Raw genomic sequence first — 21,237 nt, 5'->3', positions numbered from 1 at the left:
AAAGGTGTGTGTGCTTTCTTTGCCATCCTTTCAGGAGGCAAATGTGTGGCCAGTGGCTTGGGTTCAAGAAACATGGCCATGGTCTCCAGATTCCCTAAAAGTCTCTCGTTGTGGCTGCTGATAGTGTTCTATTCCAACACATGCTCACGGGGATGAGCAGACCTCCTCCAGAAAAATGCAGCCTCCTGCACTGTAGTCAGTGCTGGATCAAATACACAACTGTTTCTAGAAATTTTGAATCCATTCAGTTAATTCCTGAGCTTTTTTCAACACAACTAAAGAAACAGCAATTTGTGCATGAAAGCAAGAAGAAAAGCGTGAAGGGAAAAAATAGAAGTCAATAAACTATATTGAATATGCACAGTTATGGGGGGAAAAAATATAGCAAATCTCTTCTCCCACCAAATGTAGACCTGTGAAAACTGTTTTTAAACTGGATGCAATGTTAGTAATCTAACTGCTGTTGTCCTCTTTATCCTGCAAAACGCTCCTGTCCATGGCAGAATGAGCTGGAATCAGTAGTTAAATCCTCTTTAAATAAGCAGCAGTTTCCAAATTGTTTTTGAGCTTAACACATGGCACGTGGGCCTTCCACAGCGCTCCTGCCTGGAAGGCATCTTTGGTAGGATAAAATGAACTATTCCAGCAGCGTTCCAGGACATAATCGCACTGTGAGGGCTCTGAACATCACTCTGTAAGAGCTGCCAGGATCACATCTGTTACCTGTTGGGGTGATGCTCAGATGCCTCTGATCTAACCCAGGTGTCAAAGCTGGGAGAATTCAGTCTGTAATGGATGAACTGTCTGGAGTTTAAAGTTTGGGGTTTGGATGGACTGCAGCTGTTGGGTGCCCTTCACCTCTCTCCTTCACACAAGACCATCAATTCTTGGCTGAAGAACAGCGCCTGTGCCTTTGTATGTCGTGTTTAGCTGTGCAGGCTGCCAAAGGTTCTCATGGGAATGGCCTTGCAAACCCTTCAGTAATAAAATCCTGCAGAAAATCACAGCCCAGCCCAGGATAACTGCTCCATTTACATCCCAATACAAGGAGCAGCACTTGTGATTGCTGGCTTGTGTGCCACGGTGAATTCTTTTGGTTCTGAGCAGCGGAATGGCCAAGGATATGCACAGCAAGGCAGATGGGATCGATTCATTAGAGTTCAGTAGGTTATCATTACTGTAGGAATAGGTAATGACAGATAATCTAATTAGAAAAAAGGACTCAGTGGTTAGGGTAAATTACAGGCTAGAGCTGATTTGACCCCAATCAGTACAAATGAGGGTACAGTGCTCCATCATGCCGACAGCACCAATAGCATCAGGGTTCAAAAGCCATCTGTTCCTTCCAGCCTTTTCAAGAAGTATGCTCAAGGGTGTTTCTAGGACTGTCGTGTTTCAAACTTCAGTCTATCACACAAATGGGAGTGAGCTGGGCTTCTGCAGGGCAATCATTTTAGTTCTCCTTTAGGTCATTGTAATGTTTGGATAAATTTTCACTCAGAATTGTCATAAATGTGTTAGCTGGAATCTTTAGCTAAGTATTCTTTCATATTCACTTGCAAGTAATAGAACTAACAGTTCACTCAGATGAATGCTTCATTACTCAAACTCATGTATTGGTTTGGGTGGTCTTGGACTTCAACAGGTATTGGCATAGTAGCTTCCCCTCTGATCTCATATTTCCGGTCATTTTTGCAAGGCAAAGGACTGAAAAAAGAGTGTTTAAATAATTTCAAAAGAGATGATAACTTTGGGGCATAACTTCAAGGGAATGGAAAAGTGAATGGAGGCTTTTCACATCAACTACAGCAGATGCAGAAAGGGGGAAGGATGTCTGAACCAGCTGGATAAATAAGTGAAAGGGTTCACGACAAATCTGAGAAACAGGGTATTTCAAGTTTTACCCACCTCTGTATTCAGCCCCTTCCCAGCTTTCAGGGGACAGCGTCCTGTTGCACTCTGACCTCTTAGCAAGGGCTAAAGCAGCCTGGGTTCCTTTGTGCCTGGCTGTGGGGGGACATGAAATCAGGGATGTGATGCAGAACTGTCTCCAGGGACTCCCAGCTGGAGTCTCATGGTGTCCTGAAAAATTGGAAGCAAGGAAGTGTTACAGTCTTGCAGTGGCTTTTGCAAGTCAAACTCAGAATGTTTCACTTTTGTGAAAATGTGCAATTAGCAGTCAAGGTCTTGGTGATAATCAGAGACTTTGTGTTTAAGTATTCCACTTATGGGTGGAGTCTTTAATTGCTAGTGGAAGTTATAGAAAGAAGAACATATATTAAAAAGCCTGACTTAAACTCACTGTAAATTATTTGATAATGAAAATCTACTGCCATATAAACTGAAATAAGGGGTTTTTTGGGATCTATATGTTATTTTGGAGTATCAGGAATTTTAGAAGAGGAGTATATTATTACCCAAATCCCACTTCTGTCGAAAAGGAAAAATAAATCAGTTAAGGAAGACTTTTTCATACGGTCCAAATGTGGAAGAAAATTTCTTGGGTAATGTATTGTATGGCTTAGCATAATGTTAAATAATGCTAATAGAATGTTACTAATTAGACCTTATATGTTAGAATATAATATTTAATTGAGAATAAGAATAAATGTTTAATTAGAGAACAAGAGATACATTTTTTTGAAATATAACTTTGTAATTTTTTGTAATTTATGGCTTAAGAAACCTAACAGAAATACAAATAAGTAAAAATGCAATCAATACTTCATTAAAGAAGTGTCAAAGTCCAAAATATAAACTGAGCAGTATTTGCTTATTCTGTGCAAGAGAAACCTCTCACTGGTACAACATTTATGTGGTTTTGATTCCAAAAAATAGGGAAATAACCTTGGAGTAAGCTTTCCATATTAAAGCAGCTTTTTTCAGTTGATACATACTGGCAAAAAGTGTTATGAAAAACTCGCTTTTAAATGAAATAAGATATAGCAATGTGTAAGGTAGCCAACTCTAAAGTACATTGTAAAAACAGTTTGGGAAGATAAACTTCTTTTTTTGTTTGTTTGTTTCTTTTTTTTTACCCTTTTATTTTTTTCTATGTAATTCCGCACTGTTCATCAATTTTTTCCTAAAAGGATTAGCTAAAGTGGAGTTTAGATTCCCTGCCCCACTTAGTTCAGTTCTTTAAATGTATGGATTGCTAATGTTTACCTCTTTGGTAGAGAGGTCTCTCCTCCTCAGTCAATTATTTTTCATACCCTTGGACCCTGCTCTGCCTAGGCAGCTGTACAGGAACCCTTAAGCATCTCCAAATCGTGCTAAAGTTGGACCTGGATCCCCTCCAGTGAGGAAAAACATTAAATTGAACTAGTTCTGTTTACTACAGCTGTATCCAAGGTCAAAATGCTCAAGAGAGAGGATGTTTCAGTCACAGCCACAGTTTAAAAGAGATTAGAAATAAATAATACAATCCTATGCTTAGTAATTGTTTAAATTCCACTGGCTTACAGTGACGTGGAGGACTGAAAGTCTGGTGGGGCAGATTTCCCCTTGGCTGCTTTCCTTCACTCCTTCGAGTGTCACTTCTAACCTGTGGAACACTTTGATGAAATCAAATTAAAAAGTCCCTTTCTGCTTTGGGCTGTGGTAGTTCAGGTTTTACCTCACACTTTACTTTTTATTATTGACAGCTCAATACCAACAAACCAACAACTGTTAAAATACCAACAAACAGGGCCTAACCAGTGGGGAATTCCTGTATCAAGCACACCACCTTTGTGAAAGGGGACAGGAGATTTGTATTTCCAAGGGGTGCTTTAATGCTGAGCACTCCCATTTCTGGGTGAGCAGCTTGGCAGACCTGGGTCTAAAGAGCTTCCTGGGCACAAACCACTCCCATGTTCCAGTCACTCCTGTTGCTGCTCTGGGGACTCTTCTGCAAGACAAATCTGCTGTCTGAAGTGTAACATCCAGAAATGTTGCATACTTCTGAAGATTTGGCTTTGTGCCTTACTCAAGTTCATGCCACAAATTTTATAGCAGGATGCAAAATTCTGGACCCCCAGCTCTGTGGCTTTAACTCCAGTGTACCACAGGCCATTAATTTAATGTGACAAAGGGCTCTTTGTCAGAATGACAAGAAAAAAATGCAACTAAACAGCAGCATCCTGTCTGCTGCTAGGCCATATTTTGTTATTGGAGTATTATGTTGACACAACACCTTTTATCCAGGATAGAAATCACCATATCACGTATCTGGAGGTGTGACCTGCAGTGCAGAGAGTTTAGTGCTGAATAATTCTGTCTCTGCCCTGAGGTGAACAATCAGACTTTTAGCCTTACTTTAAGCATTTCTTGGACTGCTTGGACTAAAGGCTTTCTGTTCTGCTCTTGGAAGCATTAAAGTCACACATGAAAGGGAGCCACAGATTAATTCCTGTTTCCTGCTTCTTGAAGGCTCCTGTGAGAGCACAGAAGCATTAGCTTACAAAGCTTTAGGATCATGTTTCCTCTTGTCACGGCTGCTTTTTGATCATAAAATCCATGTTGGTATTCCACCAATGGATTTGAACACATTGGGAATATATTTATTGGCAGTTAAATACGTGCTCATGCAATTTCCGTGTATTAAAATTGGAAGGGAAAGGCAGGAGCAAGGCAGGGAGAAAAATTCTGTTGCTTTAAAAAGGTAAGAGTGATTTAACACCTTGTTGGATGAACATGACAACAAAAGAAAAGAGCTGGGTTTCAGAGGTTTTTTGATCAGATTAAAAAGTTGTGGTAGGAATCTTTGCAAATATAGCTGGATAGTAGAAAATCCGTGGAAGAAGAATTCACTTAGAGGGAATATCTGTTAAATTACTGCTAATTAATTAAATAGGTCTTCAACAGCAGATGTCACTGAAGCCTTAAGATTTAAGAGAGGATTTCAGAAGGCAGAGGAACTGAAATAAGTGAGCCTTGGTGTCACTTTAACTTTGCTCATACTTAAGCACGTACGTTACTTTTATTACTCTCAGAGTCTCATCTCCTGAAGATGCAACAAATTGACTTTTTTTATTGCACTCATTACTGTTACATTTGATTCTAGCTTCACTAATTTATAACTGTGTTTTAAGTTTTTCTCCTTAAAATTGCCTTTCATATTTCTAGCTCAACTTTATCAGCAAAAATGCATGTAGGAGGCATTGGGATAAAGATTATTCATATTAGTCTTCAATCTTCAGTCCCTGATTAGACTTATCCTGTTCCATACAGCCCTCAGAGAGGAAAGTGTTGTTGTAGCCTATTTAATGTAGCCACTTAACTACGGGTAGAGGCGCTTCCCTGTTCAGAGATCCTAGTGAGAAAAGATGCTTAAAAGCCTCCTGCTCTCACAGAGCTGAGGATCAGTGAGAAGCTCTGTGGCCTTGGGGCATCCGTGGGGATGTGTGGCTCAGCTGGGAGCCTGTGTGGCTGCCCTGTCCCCATGTGGGTCAGCCAGTGGCTGTGACTGGGCTGCAGCAGGCTCAGGTGCCCGCGGTTTGCAGCCTCGTGGTTGTTTTGCTGCCCCAGTGACCTCAATCACTGCAGGACCCAGATCTTCCCTCGCCCAGACAGGGCTGAGGGAAAGGTGTCAGCTGAGAGCCCGGAGAAGGAGCGTCCCGAGTAAAGACAGGAGAGATTAGTCTCCACATTGTGTGAGAGAGATACTAAGCTGCTCAGTTGTCCCACTTTTCCAGGCCTTCTTAATAATGCTGCTTAAAATGGAAGGAAGCTTAATATCTGTGTTTGTAGTAGCCCTGACTGGTACAGCCCAGGACAAGGAAGTTGTGAGTAAGCAGGGTCAGACTGATTGTTCTGTGCCTGATTTTAACCTTCCCTTATATCCAGCCTGTTTCATCATCCTGTGTTAAAATAATGCAAATTTAATTCCATTTTCTTGCAAGAAATTGACCCAGCCTCTCTGACTGCTCTAAAATAAAGTGAGGGGATAGTCACAATCAATTAGGGCCAGTGTGGATAAGCCCAAAAAATCCCTATGGATGCAGTTATAAAACATCTATATCTGATTATGTATGTTAGGCACTTGCATTTTTAAACACCTTTTGATTAGGGTGTGAGACACTGGGTTATCCAAGCTGAAACTTTCATGGAGGAAGCTTAGGAGAATGAAACTATGGCTGTTCATTTCATGCCCTGTTGAGATGATTTGTATAAGAAAGTTTAGATAGTGGTACAAACACCATGTGCTTTCCTGTTAAAATGTATAATGTGAAAAAGACTATTTTTTTCCTATTTCCATCTGCTTCTATTAAACCACTGAAAAGAAGTTGGTTTCCCAAGCTCTTCTGTATACCTTCCTAACCCAAAATATCTGAAAGCACCATTATTCATAACAGTAATTCATTCCTGGTGTGTAAAAATAAACTGGAGCAAGGTCAGAGAAACACCTCACATTAAAATCCTAGCCTGAAAGTGTAGGAATTGTAATGAGATGGTCTGAACCAGGTAAATGTGCTGGACTTGGGTGGGGTGAAGAGGGAAGAAAAAATCACAGGGGAGGTAAAACCTCCTGCGCTCCTGTGTGAGCACAGAGGGATGTGGCACAGGAACCCCCACGTCCTGGGACGTGTTTGGCATCCCGTGGCTGAGCAGAGCTGCCCTTCTCTCTCCCTGCTCTCATCACCTCACGTGGCAAGGCTGGCTCTGGCTTTCTGGATAATCACACACTGCTTGCTTGCCCAGTGCAGCACAGGGAAGGCTGAGCTCTGCTTGACTAACGCGGATGAATAATGAATACTGTGCTGGAGATGTTCAGGCTCAGTTCCTACACACCTTGTAAATCATTGAAAGCTTTAGTAATGCTCCTGCTTTATTATAAAAATTCACCAAAGGACACTCTTGATGATTCACCTTAGAAATTTCTGAGCTGTTCTGCCTTGTGGAAGAAAATCTCGCTGCACTGAGCTGACAAGATTTCCTGGCACACACATACAGGCTGTATTTCATACCTTTGGTTTAGGCTAAGTGATTGCAAATAATGAAAATTGTAGATACTGTTGCCTGTTGCTTGTGAACAGCCACAGGTTGAGAAGACTTCCAGTTCTTACCTGTGCTCTCCAGGGATCACTGGGAATACTCCTAGACAGACTCCATATAAACAAACAAGCAAAAACATATTTCAATTTATACTGTAATATTGTCACAGGTCCTATAAGATATTGTTGAAGAGTCTCATCATCTCAATTTTAGCTGTTTGCTTAATTGGTCAGCTCCAAATTGCTCCAAAGGAAAGAGTACTCTCAGGCACAGAAATAAATGGGATGGCATACAGATGCTGACAAGCTATTTAAACATGTCTGTGGAGTAAAACACAACTTCTGCAAAGAAATCAGAGTCAAAGAAGAGGCAGTAGGCCACAGTGACAGAAGAATTAACTGAGGGGAATAAAGACACATCACAGCCTATACCATAGTCATTGTATAGGACAGCAATAAAAAAATCACGGCTCTGTTAACAGCACATGATGATAAGTAAGCAAAGACTGAAGCACAGAGCCTGCACCCAGAGGAAGGGATGTGCACTCCTATGCTTGGAGCTCCTGAATAATGAATGCTGAACCATTTAACTAGAGAATTTCTCCAAAACATTTTTTTTTTTCATGCAGTGTTTGTTAACTGGTGATAACACTGGCAGACACTGAGGAAGGAGTATCCGAATATATTCTTTTCCCTTGCTGCTGTTATTCTGCATTTGTTTTAGGCAAAAGGCAATTTCAAGAAGTCATTGATGTTTTTTCAAATAAATAAACAATAGCCAAAGCAGAGTATTAAATGAAGCACATACTTTAAAATAAGTATTGATTACAAGAATGCACATTTCAGAGCTGATCTGAGTGCTGCTATGTCCAGCTGCGACAGCTGTGCTATAAAGAGAGATTGTACCAAATTGCCAGTTGCCAAGCAGAGAAGCTGAGGTGGCCAGGACAGCAACAGCGGCTTCTATGTTTGTTTGGAGACTTGCCTCAGTTCCCAGCACTGCAGAACACTTCTCCAAAGCAAGGATGCTTTGCCTGTCCTAAATTTAATCTAGTGGAAGAAATCTTTTAGATTATAGCTGTGTCCTTTACTGACCCTCAGCTCTTACCAGTAGGTCGTGATGCCAATATCTTAATTTTTCATTTTATGCTGCTTGCTTTAATAATGTGTTCTTTGGCAGGCAGCCATGTCTACAGCACTATGCTATTAAAACGTCTGCTCTCTGCTGCAGCTGTCCATTTACTTTATGAACTGAGCAGCCAGTTGAATGTAATTTAAGAGAATAGGGATAAGTCATAGCTGAGGGCACAAAGTATCAGCTGTATGCAGGTCTGTCCTTCAGAGATTTTTGAACCTAACTTGTCATACTACATGTTTATTTTTTAATTAGCGCAAAACGTGAAAAGAATGACTTGTCATGCTGCACATAGTGGGTGAATGAAACCAATCCCGCCCCTGTGGAAATACTCTTGGTACCAGGGGCACTCAGGAGTGACACAGTTGACCGAGTGAACACAGAGCATAATACTTTTCCTACATAAATGTTATTACAGGTCTAGAGGGCAGACTAATTTGACTTTGTAATGGCATTAGCTTTAACATTTAAATAAAGATGGTCGATTCATAGGAGGCACTCTCATACTAGAACCAGACTGTAAGCTGGATTTTTACATGAGAGACATTTCATAGAATGTCCCATTTGCCTATAACAATGGTCTCTGAGAGAGGGTGGAGAGGGTGCTTGCTGAAGGCAAGGAAACAAAAACAGCTACTGATACAACCTCAGCACTGGGTTGACATAATGTCTGGTAAACAAGGGAGGAATGGAACCAGAAATTAATGGATTGTAATTGATGTGCTGGCAATTAGAACTAATTGGCAGGCAGGGCAGTGGGGGGGTGACTCTGCTCCTTAGGTTTTCTGGAGTGATTAGAAAGTGTGGGAAGTGGCTGTGGAGAAAGGCTGGGAGGATGGAAGGAATTTTGCTGTCATCTCTGCCATCTTCAGTATCCCTGGGATTTGGAGAAGCACACCTGCTTCCCCCACACCCTCCTCAAAACTGCATCATTATTGGGCCTGATCCAGGGATGCATATCGATTAGATAAGGCAGAGATAAGGAATGCTGAGATTGCGCTCTCATCTCCACCAGCAAACAAAATCTGGGACGACCTCTTCTTTCTTCCTCTGCCTTATTTTACTTCTCCCAGCTCTTTTAAAAAACTAGGCATTAGCAAGACATGAGAGACTCTGTCTCAGTATTTCCATGAGCTGCTGGCCTGAGAAGCATCTCAGAGCAATGCCTGAAATGGCTCAGCAGTGGTGTCCCTTTGCCAAGTCTCTGAGTAGCCAATGGGACTGAGTGCTTGAGCTCATTCCTCCAAGAAGAAGCTGCCAAGGCTATCATATAGATACATATATATGATGTATATTCTTACAGATATAAATAGATGTAAAAAATGGAGATAGGAAAATGAATGATAAAAACAAGCAGAAAACCAAAATATGGACGTAGCTTTCATCCTTAAGTACAAACAAGGAAGCACCAGATCTGTCATGATGATTTTTGCCCCTTCAGTAAGAAAAGAAACACTTTGTAGACAGAAGGTCTCCAGTATATTCCTTCCTTCTCCTCCTTCCCCCCAGTTTATCTGTAAATGAAACAATACAGAATTTACTATGCTATTTAAAATACAGTCTCCTACTGTTGACTGCATTTTGATATGGAAATGTATTCTCACTCGTATATATTATTTTACAGAATTCAGTGTTGCAGAGCAAATATAAACCCCATTCTGACCAATTGGGTTTTACTCTTTCTGTTTACTGTCCACATGGATGAACTTTCAGTGCCAGCTTCATTCCCTCTTGGCAGTGACCAAAGACCATCTAATACAGAGCATTAAACTTATTCTTAGCCTTTAAATGAGTAAATTTCATATGAAATTACATGCTCTACAAAGACAGAGGTAATGGATAATAAGATCTTTATCTCAAAGGAGCTGTAAAGGGAACATAGTGAGATTTAATTTGCTGTCACCAGCTGGGTCACATCTCAGTGCAGGCAGTGTATTATTTCTGACACACAATATGGTCTGATGGCTATTAAAAGAGCAACAGAGTAAGTTTGAGTCCTAGGCTAGTCCTCAGAGATCAAAGCACCACTGAAGGATGGTTTTCCCAGTGGTTACCAGCATTTCAGTCTTGTGACTACGTGCTCTTCGTTCTTGAAGGTTGAAGGTTATGTATTTTGGCAAAAAGGCCACAGACTAATTAGACATGGATCCTGAAGTGTCTTTTCCTCTGAAGAGGACTTTCGAGCTCCAAAGAGAGATATGTTGGCAGTGGAATATATATTCCCTAAAGCTGTTTCAAAGTCATGCAGAAATAAAGGATTATGGTTTCCCAGCTCCTTAATCTGGTGCGTTTATCATCATAGCTTTCTAAATTTGTAAGAAGCTCAAATCATCCTCTGTTGAATTATTAATCATGGAAATATCTGAAAAGATCCATCAACATATCTGCGGGTTGCTTTTCTTCCAAATTAACTTTTACTGTAAGAGTCATCAGCTGTGGACCCCTGTAGTAAGTCTTGGTGATAGTAAGCTGGAATCAACATAATTTTTGGGCAATATCTTGGGGAAGAAAGCAGGCAGCTCCGTGATTTTCATGATCCCTAACAGCAGAGAGAGATTAGGTATACATATATATATATTTTTTTTTTTTTTTTTTTTAATGAAGATCTGTTAAGGATGCAGAAAAAATGATTGTGTCTTCCAATATACCCTTAACTAGAATCCTAGTGTTGAAAACTTATTTATGAGGGTATGTTATTTTAAGCAATAATTCTATATGTTCATCGTGCCTATGCCAAAAATCTTACGAGGAAATGTTTACGCATCCATCATGCACCTACAGGAAATATGTGTTTGGAATGAATTCCTTTAAATAACATTTGAAAACAAAATATTTGTAATAAAATACTACCTAAGCTGATATTGAATCTACAATTTGTACCCAGAGGAACAGGACAGAACTAGAAGTGTCAGAGAACTGCAGATTCTTGCTTAAGCTTTTTTTAAAAGCCAGTAACCTTGGTTACTGACATACCAACATTGCCAGGTAAGCGTTTCTGCATTTAGAACTACAATGGCCTTCCAGGACTCATGAAATGGCATCTATTCATTCATTCAGTGACAAAGGGAGAGTCACAGAAACACTGATTTAGAAAGGAGGTCTAAGGATGATCATTTTTCCATCACACACTTACATTTTAATTCACTCACCAAATATGCAAAGTGTATATTTAGCTAAGTACTAAAAATTGGCCTCAGGTGTAAAATTTTACAGATTGTACTTGTGGCTCCGCAGTGACACGCCTGTGTATCTCTCTCATTAGGGGATGCCCCCGCAGGAGCATCAGGAATTCAAAGCAACATGGACCAAGTGCCAAGTAGGGGCTTCCACCACTCCAGGGAAACATGACAGGACTATTTTTTTTCACTTCTCTCTTCAATATTTCATGAGACCTGATCTTCTTTTACTAACAAGGTCGTCTTCTCCTTCTGATTGGAAAAACTGTTATGTGTCTAATTTTGTAATTTTCTGATTCCCCTTCTTCCTAATCTCTTATTTCCCTCTGTCTTCTCCCATCTTTGGACCACTCTGGGGCATCTGCATCTAGAGAAATGATACTTCATGTTACTATCTGCAGCTGCTTCAATGCTTTCCAAAGCAAAATTCTTTCACTGGGACTGTAGGAGAAACACAGCTCCAGGGAAACCTAAGGCTCATTTCTCTTAGCTAGAGCCTGCAATACTGCTCATGATTCAGGTGCATCAGCAGCACAGGTTACTATTTCCTTAATATTTAAATATATTTAGGAAATAGTCACTTTAAACACACATTGTCACACTGTATCTGCCAGGATGAAGGGTGCAGTTACTTATTTAGGAGATTACACCTGTAAAGAGTTCTTTCCTAAGGAAAATTAACATAAACCTTTTTTTCCCCATTTAATTTCTCTCTTGTGACGTATTTTGGAATCAGTAGGAGAACTTTAGTTGCTCAATTTTCACATCAGTGAGGGTTGTCATCTTGGCAGATTTTCACAGGACTAATAAGGTACCTCTTTTATAATGAAAATGGCTCCAAACCCCTTCTCCCCCTGGACACCACAGTGCATTATGGTTAGACATTCTGGATCCAAAAAAGAGTTTTTTCCCTAAAGTGCTTTCTGATGAGCACAAGAGGATTATATTCCATGCTAAGGTGTGTAACACTGTGTGTCACTCACACAGCAGCGAAATCACGGGTCTCAGCAGAAATTAAATGCTCTAAACATCCAGTGATGTGTGTCATTGCATGCACTGGGAAAACCTTAATTCAGGTAGTTCCGTTCTCACTGGGATAAGTGAATCATGCAGAAGAACATTCCCTTTTCACCAAGATCCTTCTTTCCCTATAGATACTGTATTCAAACCCAGCAGCTGTCATTGTATTACTGATTTCATTCTCTAAAATATTTGCCCTCACTTTTTCTTGCAACTTAGAGTCAGGTTACCAGAGTACCATCCTGGTCTTGAAAAAGGATGGCGATGGATTATAGAAATGTAGTATAAAAAAACCCCAACAGACATATAAAACATGTTTGCAATCAAATAAACAGCTTAGAATTAGATTAAATGGAAGAAAGCCAGCCATTCTCTAGAAGTTTATCCACTTATCTGGGCATTCTGTGTAGGTTTTTAATTTCCTACGCGCTTATCTAATAATACTTTCAATATGTCCATCATTGCAGTCTGAGTTAGTTCTGTACTTCAACTGCCTTCTCAGTAAGGAGATAACCTCCAGCTTCTTTGCATTGGCCTCTCCTTCTGGGAGCACCTCTGGGACTTCTGGAACCTTGGATTTAACCATCAACATATAGGCAGATATCCAAAAATATTTCTCCTATTTACTCACAGTTGTTACAGGTAAAGCTTTCTTACACTCAGTGTATCAGGTTTTATTTTCTTTCTCTACACCAGTTTGGTATGGGATGGATCCATACAGGGTGTGCATGGTTCAGTCCTAAACGTATGGATCTGGCAGGGAGGAATGGTGGATTACAGCTCTGTCTCTGCCACGAGCTTGCCAGCTTGATCCTGGCACCTTTCTGTTCCTCACTTTATTTACAATTAACTAGAAGTAGCCCTAACTCTGTCAAAGCAAATTCTGAGGGTACATTCAAGTTTATAGTGCGCCAGGAGTTCCTTGATTTCAAAAGTTCGAGTGCAAAATATTTCTCACAACTGCCTTGATAGTGAGCCTGAAAGAGCAGCAGCTTTTCTCATGATTTTGCATGTAACTTTTCATCTGCCAGCATCTTCTATTTCCCAGCATAGATTGAAAACATATTTTTGGCCATAAAATGCCAGAGTCATGCTGTTTAGTATTTGTCCTTGAGCCTTGTGACAGCCATGGAAAGCATTATTATTTATTGCATGCATTTCTAAAATAGTTCAGTCTCTTTCCAACTTGCCACTACCACCAGTTAGAAATTATCAACTCAGAGAAAAACACCTTCCACACCTTGTGATTTAAAAGCACAGCAGAACCTTGCTATGTGCCTTCCTGGACAGAGTAGTGATTGATTCTCTGGTGCCAGTATTTCAGGAAACTCAGAATCTCTTGGGATAAACGCCTTCAGAAATCCATGTATAAGAGGCAGGTGTAATAATAAAATGTCTGTGTTGTCTTTGTGAGAATCCAGGTCTCTTGACAGGAAAGCAAGGACTTACCACTCATTACAACTGAACTATGTCAGACTTTGAGAACAGTATCCAGAAAGATTCAGTGTTAAGGAAGGACCCTGGAGACAGACTGAGGGCTCATCCTCTGGCCCATGCTGAGCTGGGCTACCCAACCCCACGTGGAGGAACAGTCACTAATGATCCAGGAAATTCTATCTCCAACTGCCTAGTGTCGGTATTTAGCAACCATCTAAACATCCACTACCATTCTCCAGATGATTCCCAAAAGAATAATTTTTATATTTTTGTATCTCTACATAAGTACACACATGTATGTACATATATGCACACATATACACATACATGTAAATGAAGGTATATGTAAAAGTTACATTTTATAGCAATATGTTTTTATTTGTATACATGCCCATATATAAGCACTGCTTTCCTGAGTAACCAGAATTAACAAAATAGGAGGGATAGTGTAAGCATCAAAGAAGAAGAGGATTCTTATAAAACATTTTGTGATATAATATCTCCTGATTTTTCCAAGCTGCTATGATTTTGGGCATATAGTGTGACTGTCCTTGATGTTCCCATGGAGCTCTGAAACATTGTTATTCGGTTAATTACTTCTTGGTCACACATAATTTGGGAAAAGGTCAGCTCGCTCCTCAGTGCACATGTTACTGCCATGTGCCCAGAGAAAAACCAATTGCATCTTTTAATCTGATCTTTGGTTTTCGTTGCCATTTAATACTGCAAATGTAATGGAATTTCAGCTTTCATTTTTTATCTTCTGATGCTTTGACATGTTCAGACAAGAAAGATTAGGGTCAAATACATACATGGAATAAAACTATTTTTATCCTGACCTGTATTTTGAAACCTCTGCGTGCTACTGGAACAGTCTGCTTGTATTTTTCTTTAAGATAATTGAAATGATTTAATTGCATATGAAAAACTAGCATGATTGAAGTGGAAACAACATCACTTTGAGTCAATTCCTTTCTGCAATCTGATTCAGCTATGTATCAAGACTTGAAAAATACATGAATCTTCTTGAAACATCTTCCTGTTTCATCTGAGCAGGCAGGAAGTATTCCCTGTGCCAGCTTCTGGTAAGTTGGAATTCTGCACAGGGCATGGCTGCTCATAAACCAACTGCTCAGCCAAGGACTGGCCTGTGCCGCACAGGCAGCAGAGGCTCCTCTGTGGGATCCAGATGAGCCAAGCTCAGGGAGGTGCAATATGCTCTGCATCTATCAGGCCAGAGACTGAGCTGTGACTTTGCCTTTCCAGGACGATTTGTAGCCTCATCGTTTCAGGTTGCTGTGGCCAGAATCCATGTGAAGTACAGCTACAGTGCAGGGTCTGTTTTCTTTCCTGTGATCTCATCTATCTGCACTGAGAAGTAGATGATTAAATTGATCAGGGACGTATTTTAATCATTAGTGCCTCCTTATAATATGCAAAAGTGTCTCATGTAATGCTTTTCTCATAAGTCCCTAATCAGTGAGTAGGAATTTTCCCTAAGAAAGGAAGGTGGGATTAATCTATAAATCCTTCTGTTTTCGGATTCTTAAACTGAAAAAGGGCAGGTTTAGACGAGACATAAATTCTTTACTGTGAGTTCTTTACTCTTGGATCTCTTCCCACCCAAACCATTCTGTGATGTCACTCTATCACTCTTATGTAGTCTCTGACCGATTACAAAGTATCTGTCACTGGTAAAAACAGTATCTAAAGAAACAAAATTAGAGGACATAAAGGTAATTCTGGGTACTCCTTAAACCTCTGAAACAAAATAGCAAATGTTACAATGAAACAGATAAGGAGATTATGCAGGTATCTTATTTTAAAAAAGGTTTGAGAGAACATCATTTAATCAAACTATTGTTAGGGTTGGTGAGTTGGCAGTCCTAGAAGAGAGGGGGACACTGAGTGTGCCAAGACTCAAACTGCTCTCTGTGTATCACATTTAATGGTGTGCCAGCAGCACGTAGGAACTGGGTGTTCCACCCAGGTGTCTTGTCCTTTCTAAACCTGCTTTGAACAAGAACCAGAAGGATCATGTTTAGTTCTTCACTTCCAGCTGTGACTCTTCCCCGTTGGTGCATGTTAACAGGAATGCTGTTCTTTGAGCAGTCAAATGAAAATACATAAATATGATGCTCTTGCTGTATTCTTCTCCCAGAGGCTTTATTTTCCCTTACATTTTATTTCTTAATATGTACAGCTCTGTTGGTCCATTATGCACTGTGTTGTGTGCTGATTATAAGTAGATTACTACTTCTGCAAATCTCAGGATTAAAAACTGTCATGATATTGTAAAATGGAGGACACTGCCTATACAAACAAAAAAGCCATCATTTCATATTCATTAAACATTGTAAGGATTGTAGGATTTAAAATGTTATTAAATAACAAAATTAGCAAAACCACAAATTATCCACATTAATCAATTCAGGATTAGCATTAATTTAAAGCAGGCTCCTTTTTAACAGTGTTTACATAATGATAAGCCATAAAATTGCAAATACATTTTCATCTTTATTACTGATTTCTACTGAGATTTCATTGAATTCCAGTCAACTTTTCTCATTCTGTTAAATTTGAAGGCCATTATTAGAAACATGACTGCTGTCTTTCCTGTTGTGTAACTGAAAGACTTCATAGATAAAGAAAGAATCCCAAACATAGGAGATAAAGTCCCTTAACAATGTCACTAGAAAAAGGCTATTTTTTGAGATCTGAGATTATCAGTCAACCTTTCAGTTATAAAATGCAAGAAAAACATTAATCTGTCCCAATTTAGAAAAAAAAAAAATATATAAAGGAAATAATTTCCATAGCTGTACATCAAGCTGAAATAAGGAGTTCTACTTATGTTCCAGAATCCTCCAAAATCCCACTGAATAATGGAAACAGTAGGCATTCATATTCCTTTTGCCCTTCAGCCTACATGAATACAAATTAAGTTGCAATGAAAAATAAGGAAGAAACTGCATCAGACTTAAATGAAATATATTATACACTAATGTGTTCTAGCAGTCAGACACTGAGAAGCAGTATCTTCTTTAAGAAGAAATGGAAGACAGCACACTTGGATTTTAGAAATGTGCTGCACCATTTTACTGACTGCCTAGAAATGCTTCCCTGTGTTTGTAAAAGTGGTGTGGATGTGTGGATGGCTGGAATGCGGCTGCTGAAGACGGTGCAGAAAACAAAGACTGTATTTTAAAAGCAGCTTTAACTAGGCTTCTTAAATTGTTTAACTAGTCTGTTTAAATAATTTAGATATAAGTAGGTCTAAATTATTTAGACTAATGTAGTGTTTTGAAACATCATGCATGGACAGCCTTAGAAGAAAGAGCACAGCAGCAGCAAGGTGTAAAGATTCCTGAGGCAGGTTTCAATGGCAGATTTTACTGAACTGGTCCAGGCTACTTCTACTCCAGCACCACTGAAAAATAAGAGCAGTTTAGGCCTATGTAAAATCACTGTTTTTCCTGCATGAACCGACAGTGTCATGCATCCTGAGCATCTCTGAACATCAGCAGGGCTGGCCACAGAATAACACACCACAGAGTTTTAAAAGCACATCCTGGACTGGTATTTGAGTATTCTTTAAGCAATGTTCAGAAGAAGTGTTTGGCCAAAAAAAACTTTTCTAGAAGAAGGATAAGAAGGCTCACTGAACCCATAAATACAGCAACAGAGTCTTTGCAAGGTAGGCATCTGAGACAATTAATTTAAATAATGAAGCAGCTGTTAACTGGCAATGAACAGGTCTTCATTTTTGAAATGATTGCCCTATTAACTGAATGTTATTAAGAAAGTGGTAGATAGCACTAAGGCCTGAAAAGATATCAAATATTCAAGTACTTAATTTGGATTATTTTTCAAAGATAAGAAAAACAAAGGACTTAGTCTTAAATGTGACAAGGTAAACATGTATTGCAGCAGAATGAGTTTGAGCTTAGGTCTGTGTTTTCCCTTAAGTAAAAAGGGAAGAAGATGCAGTGATGGGGACCCACTATAAAGACCTCAATTTGCACCAAACTGAATCCTTTTATTCTTATACAATTATTTATTGCAGAATGGTACAAAGTTTAATTAGTTGTGGATACTATACATGAAAATAATACATATACAAGTGTATAATAATAATAATAATATATAATATTAATAATACATGAGCACACTTGTGTTAAGTATTTATGTGACATTAGCCCATTGCTTTCCTTATTATCTCAGCAAACAAGTTCATAAACTTGAAAGATTCATTTTAGTCCATATTTTTAAGGTAGTAGAAAAATGAAAATACCTGTATAGCTTAAAAAGTACAAGAAGTTGAAAAGTAAATAATTCTGGAGGCAGTGACTCCGTAAGGTCAAAGTAAAACTTGCAAAATATAAGGGATGTATTTATTCCTTAATGAAAAACATTATTTGTAGAGACACAGATTAAGAAGACAGCTGAAAGTTCATTTTTTATACCTGTTGATGAATAAATTTTACAGAATCATGAGATATTTTGAAATGAACAACTTCAACCCTTAACCATCCAACTGCATGCACTGTCATCCTTTTAATCAAAAGTCCACCTAGACCCCCAAGAAGCATATGGCCTCTAATTCTAATGTCTGTTTTCCTTTTCTTGAATGTTGGTGAGTTAGTGAGAGTCCATGCTGCAGTATTTTGTAAAAGTGAAATGCCCACAATTAATAAATTATTACTTATATGTGGGGGGAAAAAACAGTGGCACCTGGGTGCTTAGCCCTTTTGAACTAGAAAGAATGCAAACAAAGAAAATACAGCTCATCAATCAGCATAAAATCTGAGTACAAGCAGAACATGTTTGAATGCAGTAACAGAAAGTGGATGCACAAAGTAGAAGTGAAATTATTGTGAACAGATTAGTTTGCAGCAGTCACAGAATATGAGCTACCTAGCAAGGATTCTTTTTAAGACCATCATGGTAAAGACAATTTTTATGAAGTGATATAGGAAGCAGACTGTCCCTGCTTTGAGGATAATTTTAACTCAAGCAGACTAACTCAGCTTCATTGTAATGCAGAGAATTAGGAATATCCAGTTCAGATTTTGTAGTGTGTAAGGCTCTGTTACATGGTCAAATTCGAGAAATCCTTCTTTCCTTTTCCACTTGAGTGGCATCCCTGGCCTGTGAACTCTTGGGGCTGGGAGAATATTTGTGTGAATATTACTAGCTGCGTACCCAGCTCTTCTCTGGGTGGTTGTGTCACCCACTGCTGTGTCTCTGGTTTTGGAGGCAGCATACTGCCAGGTCAGTGAGCAAAGGGGATAATAACAAGCTTTTAGTCCATCTCCCAGTGTAATGTAATGTCCATTTAAATCAATTTAATAGAAAATCAATTCAAGGTGAAGACCTCAAGCTGAAGACCTCAAGCTGAAAACGTCTGATAATAAACTGGTAGGAAAGATACTGCAGTTGATCATAGCTGGACGTCAGTCTGCACTCTGTCGCTAGGAGGGTTAACACCATTTTCTGAGATAAGCAGACAGAAGCTGGAGTGCTGGATGTAATGCTTCCTTTTTCAAAAACTGTGAATTCTGCTTCAAGACTGGATCTTAATCTTTAGCCTATATAAGCATATGAAAATCTGTTAAATGCCTAAACAGATAGTGGAGGTTCTCAAATCTGTCCTAAAATATCTCGAGGTTGCTTTCTTCTTTTACATATGCAGTTTTCTTTCAGAGCTCTGTTTCATAAGTATTTCCAGATTATAAAAGCATGAGCTGGAGTTAAAAAATGTGGTTATACCACCACTTCCAGGTCAGCACACACAGCTTATGTGCCTCCTTTTTGCTGGTTACAAGTGTTCCTGGTTGTCTGATCTTTATTCCTTGATCTCGCCCACTGTGCCTCAGAGATGCACCAGGGGAGCTCCACAATCGCTTTGTGAGAGAGGACTTCAAGCACTGGTGTTGAAGAAACACCCCCCCAAGTGCCTGCAGAAGGGCAGTGGGAAATATAACTCCCCCAGTGGGTCTGTAATATAATTTCTTTTATTTTGGGGAAGGAAATGGAGAAGAAAGTTATTTGGAAGAAATTTCAGTGGGAATGGTGAAGTTGTTTTGATGAACAAAGTAGGGAAAAATCAAATCTATGTTAATGCAGTTGCTGCTCAGAAGCTGAGAATGACTGCAAGAAAGGATGATTGTGTGGTTAAAGCACTGATGCCTGACTGAGGAAATCTGAGTTCATTTCCTGGCTTTGCTATCTCTTCAGCTTTAAACAAGAGATTTAATCTCTCTGCTTGCCTTTTTTTTCCCCCCTTCCTGTACCACAGGGGAGTCATTATATTTCAGATTGTTCTAAGAATAAATGCATTAATGTGGCCGGTACATTTAAGTTTAAGCAAAAAAACCCCAAAACATATAAATGCTTCAGTTCTTGTTTCTTCTTTTTTAAAAAAGGCCTTTCTGCTGCTTACGGGGCAAATGTACCAAAGTCTTCATGCCCTGTGTCTAGAAAGATGAGGAGGCACTTGCAAATGGGCTGACATCTGGGCACGCCCAGCTTCCAGTCAAGAGGTGAACAAGGCTTATCAATTGCAGGGTGTTGGTTTTATTCCTACACAAACATAGCCTGAGGCGACTGCATGGCTTCTTCCCTCTGGGAGGCCTAGCGAAGCAGGCAGGCAAAAGCTTAGAAAAATTGGCCACCAAAACTTTTGAGAGAAAAGAAACTTTGAACATTTGATGTTGAAGCACAGCAACAGAGTTGCTGAAATGCTGTGACAACACAAACACGAAGGCCCCAAACCACAGGAGATGCAGAAACACAAGCCCTAAGGCAGAGCGTTGAGATGTAAATAGTGACTCAGTGATCCACCTCACTGGCAAGGAACTTCCTGAACCTTCTGTCAGTGCCTTCTAATTCCTCGCACAGGCAGAAAATTTGAGGAAATTAAACTCAATTTATTCTGTGAGCACCAGCATGCACCTGGTCTCCTGCAGTTGGCTGCAGGAGTCCTTCAGGCTTTTCGTACAGCTCGGTCACCTGTGAGGCCTTTCCCCAGTGAGCGCTCTCTGGTGTGGTGTGGGCAGCAGGACCGGGGCAGGGATCATCCCAATCCCCGTGCTGGGCACTGCTGAGGCCGCACCTCGAGTGCTGCCTTCAGTTCTGGGCCCCCACTGTACAATGGACATTGAGGAGCTGGAGTGTGTCCTGAGAGGGCCAACAAGGCTTGTGGAAGGTTTAGAAAACATGTCTTGTGAGGAACAGCTGAGGGAGCTGGGGTTGTTTAGTCTTGAGGAGGCTTGGAGGGGCCTCATTGCTCTCTGCAACTCGCTGAAAGCAGGTTGTACTGAGCTGGGGCCAGTCTCTTCTGCCGTGTCTGCAGAGAGTGGACAGGAGGAAAGGGACTTAAACAGGGGAGATTCAGATTAGATACTAGAAGACGATTTTTTCACTGTTTGGGTGGTTGGGCATTGGAATAGATTGCCCAGAGGGGTGGTATAGCCACCATCCCTGGAGG

This window comes from Corvus moneduloides, chromosome 8 (assembly GCF_009650955.1).
Source record: "Corvus moneduloides isolate bCorMon1 chromosome 8, bCorMon1.pri, whole genome shotgun sequence".
Lineage (NCBI taxonomy): Eukaryota > Metazoa > Chordata > Aves > Passeriformes > Corvidae > Corvus > Corvus moneduloides.
Note: the sequence above shows the minus strand (reverse complement) of the source record.